Consider the following 10,085-nt stretch of genomic DNA (forward strand, 5'->3'; position numbering starts at 1 on the left):
TGGGGGGGAAGGAGGCAGCAAACCACCTTGGCATGTGTGTACCTATGCAACAATCCTGCATGATCTGCACAAGAAGAATCAAATAGATGCAATAAAAAACAATAAAGAGGATATCACCACCAATTCCACAGAAATACGATCTACTATCAGAGATTACTACAAACAACTCTATACACATAAACCAGTAAACCTGGATGAAATCAATACATTCCTGGACACTTGCAACCTCCCAAGCCTAAGCCAGGAAGAAGCTGAAACCCTGAATAGACCAATAACAAGGGTTGAAGTTGAGGCAGTAATTAATAACCTACCAACCAAAAAAAAAAAAAAAAAAAGGCCAGGTCCAGATGGGATCACAGCCGAATTATACCAGACATACAACTAGGAGTGGGTACCACTCCTTCTGAAACTATTCCAAACAAACAAACAAACAAACAAACAAAAAACGCAAAAAAACAGAGAATACTTCCAAAATCATTTTATGAGATCAACAACATCCTGATACCAAAACTCGACAGAGACTCAACAAGAAAAGAAAACTTTGGGCGAATATCCATGATGAGCAAACATGCAAAAATCTTCAATAAAATACTGACAAACTGACTGCAACAGCACATCAAAAAGCTTATCCATCATGATCAAGTAGGCTTCATCCTGGGGATGCAAGGCTGGTTCAACATAAGCAAGTCTATAAACATAATCCACCACATAAACAGAACCAAAGACAAAAACCACATGATTATCTCAATAGATGTAGAGAAGACTTTCAACAAAATTCAACAGCGGTTTATGCTAAAAACTCTCAATAAACTAGGTGTCCATGGAATGTATCACAAAATAATAAAAGCTATTTATGACAAACCCACAGTCAATATCATACTGATTGGACAAAAACTGGAAGTATTCCCTTTGAAACCTGGCATTAAACAAGGATGTCCTCTCTCACCACTCCTATGCAATATAGTATGGGAAGTTCTAGCCAGTGCAATCAGGCTAGAAAAAGAAATCAAGGATATTCAATTAGGAAAGACGGAAGTCGAATTGTCTCTATTAGCAGATGACATGATTGTATGTTTAGAAGACCCCATCATCTCAATCCAAAATCTCCTTAAGCTGATAAAAAACTTCAGCAAAGTCACAGGATGCAAAATCAATGTGCGGAAACCAAAAGCATTCCTATACCCCAACAACAGACAAACAGAGAGCCAAATCAAGAGCAAACCCCCATTCATAATTGCTACAAAGAGAATAAAATACCTAGGAATACAACTAACAAAGGATGTAAAGCACCCCTTCAAGGAGAACTACAAACCACTTCTCCAGAAAATAAGAGAAGAAACAAACAGATGGAAAATCCTTCCATGCTCATGAATAGGAAGAATCAATATTGTAAAAATGACCATACCACCCAAAGTAATTTATAGATTCAACGCTATCCCCATCAAGCTACCAATGACCTTCTTCAAAGAAGTGGAAAAAAACAAATTAAACCTTATATGGAACAAAAAGAGAGCCCAAATAGTGAAGAGAATCCTAAGCGAAAAGAGAAAAGATGGAGACATCACACTAACTGACTTCAAACTATCCTACAAGTCTACAGTAATAAAAACAGCATGGTGCTGGTGCCAAAACAGACATATAGACCAATTGAACAGAAAAGAGGCCTCAGAAGTAGCACTGCATATCTACAACCATCTGATCTTTGACAAACCTGACAAAAACAAGCAATGGGGAAAGGATTCCCTGTTTAATAAATGGTGTTGCGAAAAATGGCTAGCCATGTGCAGAAAGCTAAAACTGGACCCCTTCCTGACACCTTATACTAAAAGTAACCCTAGATGAATTAAAAACTTAAACATAAGACTTAACACCACAAAAGCCCTAGAATAAAACCTAGGCAAAACCATTTAGGGCATACGTATAGGCATAGGCAAGGGCTTCATCACTAAAACACCAAAAGCATTGGCAACAAAAGCCAAAATAGGTAAATTGAATCTAATTAAACCTCAGAGCTTTTGTATAGCTAAAAAAACAATCATTAGAATGAACTGGCAAGCAACAGATTGGGAAAAAAATTTTGCAATCTACCCATCTGATAAAGGGCTAATATCTAGACTCCACAAGGAACTAAAACACATTTACAAGAAAAAAAAAAACAAAAAAAACCCATTCAAAAGTAGGCGAAGAATAAGAATACACACGTTTTTTAAAAAATTTATTTTATTGCATTTTAGGTTTTGGGGTACATGTGAAGAACATGCAAGATTATTGCATAGGTACACACGTGGCAGTGTGATTTGCTGCCTTCCACCCCATCACCTATATCTGGCATTTCTCCCCATGTTATATCTCCCCAACTCCCCACCCCCCACTGACCCTCCCCTGTATCCCCCCAACAGACCCCAGTGTGTAGTGCCCCCCTCCCTGTGTCCATGTGTTCTCATTGTTCAACACCAGCCTATGAGTGAGAACATGCGGTGTTTGATTTTCTGCTCTTCTGTCAGTTTGCTGAGAATGATGGTTTCCAGGTTCATCCATGTCCCAACAAAGGACACAAGCTCATCGTTTTTGATGGCTGCATAATATTCCATGGTGTATATGTGCCACATTCTCCCTGTCCAGTCTATCATTGATGGGCATTTGGGTTGGTTCCAGGTCTTTGCTATTGTAAACAGTGCTGCAACGAATATTCGTGTGCACTTGTCCTTACAGTAGAATGATTTATAATCCTTTGGATATATACCCAGTAATGGGATTGCTGGGTCAAATGGAAGTTCTATTTCTAGGTCCTTGAGGAATCGCCACACTGTCTTCCACAATGGTTGAACTAATTTACACTCCCACCAACAGTGTAAAAGTGTTCCTATTTCTCCATATCCTCTCCAGCATCTGTTGTCTCCAGATTTTTTAATGATCACCATTCTAATTGGCAAGAACACACACTTTTCAAAAGAAGACATATATGAGGTCAACAAGCATATGAAAAAATGCTTATCATCACTGGTCTTTAAGGAAATGCAAAGCAAAACCACATTGAGATACCATGTCACACCAGTTAGAATGGTGATCATTAAAAAATCGGGAGACAATAGATGCTGGAGAGAATGTGGAGAAATAGGAACAGTTTTACACTCTTGTTGGGAGTGTAAATTAGTTCAACCATTGTGGAAGACAGTGTGGAGATTCCTCCTGGATCTAGAAATAGAAATACCATTTGACCCAGCAATCCCATTGCTGAGTATATACTCAAAGGATTATAAATGGATCTATTATAAAGACACATGCACATATATGTTCATTGAAGCACTGTTTACAAAATCAAAGTACTGGGACCAACCCAAATGCCCATAGATGTTAGACTGGACAAAGAAAATGTGGCACATATATGGAATACAATACAGCCATAAAAATGATCAGTTCGTGTCCTTTGTAGGGACATGGATCAATCTGGAAACCATCATTCTCAGCAAACTGACAAAAGCACAGAAAATCAAACACTGAATATTCTCACTTATAGGTGGGTGTTCAACAATGAGAACACATGGACACACAGAGGGGAGCATCACACACACTGGGGTCTGTTTTGGGGCGTTAGGGAAGGTACATTGGGGGTGGGGAGGTTGGGGAGAGATAACATGGGGAGAAATGCCAGATATAGGTGACAGGAGAATGGAGGCAGCAAACCACTTTGCCGTGTATGGACCTATGGAAGAATCCTGCGTGATGTGCACAAGTACCCCAGAACCTAAAGTACAATAAAAATAAAAAAGAAAGAAAATGGCAGATGACAAAACATATAGAAAAAAGTATTATAATCATGGATCAGAATTAATATCAATAAAATGACCATCTACCCAAACCATTATAAAAATTTATTCAATCTCAATCAAAATACCAATTTCCTTTTTCACAGGATTACAAAACACAATTCTAAAATTTGTATGTAGCAAAACATAGCTCAAATAACAAAAACAATCCTAAGCAAAAAGAACAAAGTTAGAAGTATTAAATTATTTGACCTCAAATTATACCTCATGGATATAGTAAACCAAACAGCATGGTACTATTACAAAAATAGACACAAGGGTCAAGCAGTGAGATACAGAGCCTGGAAATAAAGTCACATAATTAGAACCAACTGATCTTCAACCATGTTGACAAAACGTACATTAGGGAAAGAGCACTCAACTCAATAAATGGTCTTTGGAAAATTTAATCACCATATGCAGAAGAATAACATTGGACTTCTCTTTCTTACAGTATTCAAAAATCAATTCAAGATGAATTAAAAACTTAAATGTATAACCTGAAATGATAAAAATACTAAAAACAAAAAACAAAAGAAAACAAAAAAAAAACCTATAGACAACTGTTCCGGACATTGCTCCAGGCAAATAATTCATGACTAACACATTAAAAGCATAGGCAACAGAAACAAGAAACATACAGGTGAGACTGAATTAAACTAAAATAGCTTCTATACAGGAAAATAAATAACCAAAAGAGGTAACTTTGTTTATTTTTAAAGTTACTTGGTTTCTGTTGTTGCAATGGATGAGTCGTGTATGTATTCTGGATATTATTTCATTATCAGATTGGTGATATGCAGATTTTTCTCCCATTCTATAGATTGTCTTTTCACTCAGTTCCATACTTGTTCTTTTTGCTTAGAGTTGCTTTAGCTACTTAAGTCTTTTTCCTGTTTTCATATGAAATTTTTTTAATAATACTGTGAATAACCTGCAGAATAGGAGGAAAGGTTTGTAAGGTATGCATCAGATAGCAGACTAATATTCAGAATTTACAAGAAACTCAAATCATCAGCAAGAAGAAACAAATAATTCATTTAAAAAGAAGCAAAAAACATGAATAGGCATCCTTCAAAAGACGACATACAAAGGGGTAACCAGCACATAAAAATGCTGAATATCTTTAATCATCAGATAAATAAATATTAAAACAATGATGAGATATAATTTTACCTGAGAATTACTATCATTAAAAAGGCAAAAAATATTAGATGTTGGTGAAAATGTAAAGAAAAGGGAAAGCTTACACATTGTTTGTGAAAATGTAAATTAGTAAAACTTATATAGAAAGCAATATGGAGATTTCTCAAAGAACTACAAATGAAACTGCCACTTGATCCTGCAATTCCTCTACTGGGTATTTACCTAAATGACAATAAATTGTTATATAAAAAGACTTTGCATTTATATGTTTATCATAGCACTATTCACAATTGAAAAAATATGGAATCAACCTATGTGTACATCAATGAATGGTTGGATAGAGAAAATTTTATATATATATATATATATGTACATATAATGGAAGATAATTCAGCTATTAAAAAGAATAAAATCATTTACTCTGTGGCTACATGGATAGAACTGGGGACCATTACTACAAGTGAAACAACTCAGAAACAGAAAGTTAAATATCACATGTTCTCATATATTAGTGTGTTTAAATATTGTATACACATGAACATAGAGTGTTGAATAATGTCAGAGATTTGAAAGAGTGGGGCAGTGGGGTGAGGGTGATGGTTGATAAATTACTTAATTGGTGCAATGTCCATTATTCAGGTGGTAGTTACACTTAAAAGCTAACACTTCATTATGACATGATATATTAATTTAACAAAATGGCATTGTACCTCTTAAATTTATCCAAATAAAAACTTAAAAAATAAAAAAAGTTTCAAGTTATACCAAGTACTTTCTCTGTTCACTAGAAATAGAGATTAATAATGGAAGGGAAGTATAAAAATATACAAATTGAGGAAAGTAAACACACTCTTTGAACAGTCAACAGGCCAAAGAACTGAAAAGGGAAGTTACAAAATATCTTGAGACATTTATGTTTTTTTTTTTTTTTTTCCCGAAGATGACAGATTAGATGCTTTGGCATGCCTCAGCCAATTATAAATAGGACGATAGTGAATAAGATCAATTCCAGAGGGAGGATCCAAGATGGCCGTTTAGGAACAGCTCAGGATTGCAGCTCCCAGTGAAAGCACAGAGGGTGAGTGGACGCCGCATTTTTATTGCCCACAGACTAGGCAATTCCCAGAAGGAGGAGCTCCACAGGTCGCCAGCACAGCTGTTTCAGCCAGTGCGGCTGTGCCGGTCGGCGCCGCTGCTTTGCCCTGCATGGCTGCTTTGTCGGCGCCCTGGAGCAGCGGTTCTCTGTACAAAATACACCGGTCTGGGTGCCTTTTTGGCTGGTGATTGGAGCCACGAGAAGTCGCCCATTCATCTGTTTAAAAAGGGGACTGAGCAGGGAACCAGGACAGTAGATTCCAGGGGAAAAAAAAAAAAAAGCTCCACAAATCTCAGTGCCACTGTTTAAGCCAACGCAGTGAGTGGCCGCAGGGGAAAACAAACAGACCCCGGCGCCTCTTCAACAGGCGACTGGAACACCAACTTAAAAAAGGCCCTGAAGCAGGGAGCTAGGCGATCAGGTTCGGCTGGTCCCACCCCCACAAAAGAACAGCTATCAGAAACTCTCTGGATTGAGAGTTTCACAGCAAGCGCAGCTGAACCCAGGATGGTCCAGCTCTGAGGGGGAGGGGCACCCGCCATTACCGAGGCAGCCCGCCACTACGGAGGTAGTCAGCCAATGCTGAGGCAGTCCGCCGTTGCCAAGGCAACCCACCACTACAGAGAGACTCCGCCTTAAAAGAGGCGGGCCACTCTTGCCAAGGTGGTTCTAACTACACCCATATAAACAGGACTGCAGGGAAGTTCACTCGGCAGCTGGGTGAAGCCCACAACAGCTCAGCAAAGCCTCTACAGGCAGTCAGTGACTAGGCTGCCTACTTCCTGGGCAGGGCAGGTATGAAGGAAAAAAAAAAAGGCAGCAATATAACGGAAACTCATAAATAAAGCCCTAAATCCCTAGGACAGAGCACCTGGGAACAAAAAGCAGTTTATGAGTTCTGCTGCAGCAGGCCTAAATGTACCTGCCCAGCAGCTCTGAATAAACAACGGAGCTCACAGCTCAGCATTTGAGCTCCTATAAAGAAGAGACCGTCTCCTCAAGCAGATCCCTGACCCCTATATATCCAAAGAGACACCTCATAAAGGAGAGATCAGACTGACACCTGGCGGGTATCCTGCTGAGACAAAGACAGCAGAAGAAGAAAGCTGGTAACAACCCTTACTGTTCTGCAGCTGCTGCAGGTGATACCCAGGCAAGCAGGGCCTGGAGTGGACCTCAGCAGACCTACAGCAGAGGGGCCAGACTGTCAGAAGGAAAACTAAGAAACAGAAATAACCTCATCATCAACAAACAGAACGTCCACTCAGAGACCCAACCTGAAAGCCAGCAACTACAAAGACGACAAGTGGATAAATCCATAAAGATGGGAAGAAGCCAGCGCAAAAAGGATGAAAACACCCGAAACCAGAACATCTCTCCTCCTAAAAGGGATCACGACTCCTCACCAGCAAGGGAACAAGGTTGGATGGAGAACGAGTGTGATGAAATGACAAAATCAGAATTCAGAAGGTGGGTAGTAAGAAACTTTTGTGAACTAAAAGAACATGTTCTAACCCAATGCAAAGAAACTAAGAACTTTGAAAAAAGATTTGATGAAATGCTAACGAGAAAGGACAAAATAGAAAGGAATATAAGTGAATTGATGGAGCTGAAAAACACAACACGAGAACTTCGCGAACCATGCACAAGTATCAACAGCTGAATTGACCAAGCAGAAGAAAGGATATCAGAGGTTGAAGATCAACTCAATGAAATAAAACGGGAAGGCAAGACTGGAGAAAAAAGGGTAAAAATGAATGAACAAAATCTCCAAAAAAGGTGGGACTATGTGAAAAGACCTAATCTACGTTTGATACGTGTACCTGAATGTGACGAAGAGAATGAATCCAAGCTGGAAAATACTCTTCAGGGTATTATCCAGGAAAACCTCCCCAACCTAGCAAGGCAGGCAAATATTCAAGTCCAGGAAATACAGAGAACACCACAAAGATATTCGTCAAGAAGAGCAACCCCAAGGCACATAATCGTCAGATTCACCAGGGTTGAAATGAAGGAGAAAACACTAAGGGCAGCCAGAGAGAAAGGTCGGGTTACCCACAAAGGGAAGCCCATCAGACTCACAGCAGATCTGTCAGCAGAAACCCTGCAAGCCAGAAGAGAGTGGGGGCCAATATTCGACATCCTTAAGGAAAAGAACTTTCAACCCAGAATCTCCTATCCAGCCAAACTAAGCTTCATAAGTGAAGGAAAAATAAAATCCTTTGGGAACATGCAAGTACTCAGAGATTTTGTCACCACCAGGCCAGCTTTACAAGAGCTTCTGAAAGAGGCTCTATGCATGTAAACGAACAACCAGTACCAGCCACTCCAAAAACATGCCAAATGGTAAAGAGAATAAACACAATAAATTATCTGCATCAATTAATGGACAAAACACCCAGCTAGCACCAAAATGGCAGTATCAAATTCACACATAACAATATTAATCCTAAATGTAAATGGACTAAATGCCCCAATCAAAAGACACAAACTGGCAAATTGGATAAAAAGCCAAAACCCATCAGTGCGCTGTATCCAGGAAACCCATCTTACATGCAAGGATACACAAAGGCTCAAAATAAAGGGATGAAGGAAGATTTACCAAGCAAATGGAGAGCAAAAAAAAGCAGGAGTTGCAATTCTCATCTCTGATAAGTTAGACTTTAAAGCAACAAAGATCAAAAGAGACAAAGAAGGACATTACATAATGGTATAAGGATCAATGCAACAAGAAGAGCTAACGATCCTAAATATATACGCACCCAATACAGGAGCACCCAGATACATAAGGCAAGTTCTTAATGACTTACAAAGAGACTTAGACTCCCACACAATAATAGTGGGAGACTTTAACACCTCATTGTCAATATTAGACCGATCAACCAGACAGAAAATTAACAAGGATATGCAGGACTTGAACTCAGCTCAAAATAATAAAAGCTACTTACGACAAACCAACAGCCAATATCATCTTGAATGGGCAAAAGCTGGAAGCATTCCCCTTGAAACCTGGCAATAGACAAGGATGCCCTCTCTCACCACTCCTTTTCAATATAGTACTAGAAGTTCTAGCCAGAGCAATCAGGCAAGAAAAAGAAATAAAGGGCATTCAAATAGGAAAGGAGGAAGTCAAATTGTCTCTATTTGCAGACGACATGATTGTATGTCTAGAAGACCCCATCGTCTCAGCCCAAAATCTCCTGCAACTGATAAGCAACTTCAGCAAAGTCTCAGGATACAAAATCAATGTGCAAAAATCACATGCATTCCTATACACCAATAACAGACTTAAAGAGAACCAAACCAAGAACAAACTTCCGTTCACAATTGCCACAAAGAGAATAAAATACCTAGGAATACAACTAACAAGGAATGTAAAGGACCTCTTCAAGGAGAACTACAAGCCACTGCTCAACGAAATAAGAGAGGACACAAACAGGTGGAGAAACATTCCATGTTCATGGTTAGGAAGAATCAATATCGTGAAAATGGCCGTACTGCCCAAAGTAATTTACAGATTCAATGCTATCCCCATCAAGCTACCAATGACCTTCTTCACACAACTGGAAAAAAACCACCTTAAACTTCATATGGAACCAAAAGAGAGCCTGCATAGCCAAGTCAATTCTAAGCAAAAAGAACAAAGCGGGAGGCATCACACTACCGGACTTCAAACTATACTACAAGGCTACAGTAATCAAAACAGCATGGTACTGGTACCAAAACAGAGATATAGACCAATGGAACAGAACAGAGGTCTCGGAGGCAACACAACATATCTACAACCATCTGATCTTTGACAAACCAGAAAATAACAAGCAATGGGGAAAGGATTCCCTGTTCAATAAATGGTGTTGGGAAAACAGGCTAGCCATGTGCAGAAAGCAGAAACTGGACCCCTTCCTGACACCTTACACTAAAATTAACTCCAGATGGATTAAAGACTTAAACATAAGACCTAACACCATAAAAACCCTAGAAGAAAATGTAGGCAAAACCATTCAGGACATAGGTGTAGGCAAGGACTTCATGACCAA

This window comes from Sapajus apella, unplaced genomic scaffold, assembly GCF_009761245.1.
Source record: "Sapajus apella isolate SASKATOON/1434 unplaced genomic scaffold, GSC_monkey_1.0 scaffold75, whole genome shotgun sequence".
Lineage (NCBI taxonomy): Eukaryota > Metazoa > Chordata > Mammalia > Primates > Cebidae > Sapajus > Sapajus apella.